The sequence below is a fragment of the Cydia splendana genome, chromosome 3 (assembly GCF_910591565.1).
Source record: "Cydia splendana chromosome 3, ilCydSple1.2, whole genome shotgun sequence".
Taxonomy (NCBI): Eukaryota; Metazoa; Arthropoda; class Insecta; order Lepidoptera; family Tortricidae; genus Cydia; species Cydia splendana.
In genome coordinates this window covers 11,355,025-11,357,050 of record NC_085962.1, presented here as the reverse complement: position 1 = coordinate 11,357,050, position 2,026 = coordinate 11,355,025, and the positions used below count along the sequence as shown (strand labels likewise).

The 2,026-nt window shown below is 41.3% G+C and overlaps 1 non-coding gene across 1 annotated transcript; it reads left to right on the top strand.

Moving 5' to 3' along the window:
• Positions 1-205: 205 nt before the first annotated feature.
• On the top strand, positions 206-277 carry Trnas-cga (transfer RNA serine (anticodon CGA)). The gene has a single exon. It is a non-coding gene; the product is annotated as a tRNA-Ser (tRNA).
• Positions 278-2,026: the final 1,749 nt, after the last annotated feature.

The following is a 2,026-nucleotide window of genomic DNA, read 5'->3' as shown; positions in this document are numbered from 1 at the left end:
TAATAATATTTTTCTGAAATAATTTAAATTTGTTCAAATACTTTAGTATTGATGGCAGCGCCATCTCTCTCGCTAACTCGGTATCACATGAGTGATCTAGTTAGAAGGTCCGAACCATACTGTTCTACCTTAGAGATGGCCAGGGGGCGCCATAAGCCTTCAGTAGGAAGTGCATATACTTGGAAAATTTGACCTATGCCGCTGTGGCCCGGTGGCCGAGTGGTTTAGGCACCTGCCGCGATAGCAGAGGACGCTGGTTCGATTCCAGCCTGGGGCACTAGAGGCCTTGGTCACTTTTTCTTAGTATTTCAGTTTATAATTTATATAGTAGTGTTTCTACTTGATAAAAAACAAATTTAAATATTTTTCTGAAATAATTTAATTTGTTCAAATACTTTAGTATTGTATTTTATACTGTCGGCGCTAGAAAACTGTGCGCGTGGTCGGAGAGCTTTCATAGGACTACACCTACTTATTGGACTAATTAACTGTCAGATAACTAGTGTGCTAGAGCACACTCCCCATATAATATAGACAATATTAACAAGCATTTACAATTATTTAAGACGCTTTATTGAACCATTTGAAGTAATCATATCGTCAAACTACTCACAAACGCTATGGAACTCGACGAATTCCCGGTTAAACCTCAAACACGCGAAGTTTTCGGCCTAACTTGTCACTTTGCCGCCTTCACAACTGCTTAATAAAGAACAAAATTAATTAGCAAATTGTTCAAAACCATTCGGTTTCCACGCTGGCGGCCTACGTAAGGGTAGAAAAGGGCTTTATGATGCCAGTTAATTATTTCAAGGAGTAGGTTTTTGTGTGAGGTACAGTGGCGTGCAAATTATCTTTGAATATTAAAGTTGCCAGGAGGCCAACTCGAACTTTAAGAATCATAATATCCAATTCTGTTATTTGCATCTCACTCGCACCGATATAAATGCGGGCTAGATGTATGTACCTACATATATTATGTAAAATAACAATGGGATGCAACCTGCGTAGACACGCTGGCCACGTCACATCTCCACGGAACCCCTGCGAGGGCGGCAGCTGCTGCAGAGGCGGCCGAAAACGCAGCTGCTGCAGAGGCAGCCGAAAACGCAAAGGTTGGGAAGTATCGCGGTCTCGGCGCCGAATACAGTTTTGTTCCTTTCGGCGTCGAGACCCTGGGTCCGTGGGGTCGTGGCGCCCTGAGTCTCTTTGGAGACCTTTCAAAGAGACTCAGGGACGCAACTGGGGACCCAAGAGCTGGCAGTTACCTCGCTCAACGCTTCAGCCTGACAGTTCAGCGGGGTAACGCAGCCAGCATCTTGGGGCCCTTGCCACAGGGGCCTTTTTTAGATTTAGTTTAGTTTAGTTTTATTTTATTTTAGAATAGTTTGTAAGTATTTTGTTTAATTGTAATTTTAAGTTATTTTTATTTATTGTTTTATGACTTGTTTTTGTACCATATATATGAATAAATAATTTTCGTTGTTGCCAAATAACAATAACAAATTAAGATAACATTTTAAAGTTCGATTTGGCCTCCAGCGGTTGGGATATAGGTATGATAGAAGTTAAGGCGTAAGGTAAATATATTTTGTTATTATGTTTTGATGTTCCATTGTGTGCTGTTATTTATAATTAAAGCGGTATTTTGCGTGTTTAGGTTTAACACTGAAAAGATGCCAGATTAATTAAAAAAGGACGAGGAATTTTTAGCTTGTAAGATTTTACTATTGTATGTATGTTAGTTTGTAAGGTATGTATCTATGGGCCTTAGTTGCCTGATAATAAATTATATTTGATTTGATTTGATAATAAACTGTAGATAAGCAGCAATGCCGCGGCATCAAAGACGGCTTAATCTTGGTGAGGCCTTTTGTCCAGTCTTTTGTGCTAAGTAAAAAATAGCTGATAGTCTATATCAGGGCTCTCCAAACCCCGGCCCGCGGGCCAAATCCGGCCCGCGAAGCGTTCCAATCCGGCCCGCCGACAGCGTTCCAATCCGGCCCGCGCAACCAGATACACCCCC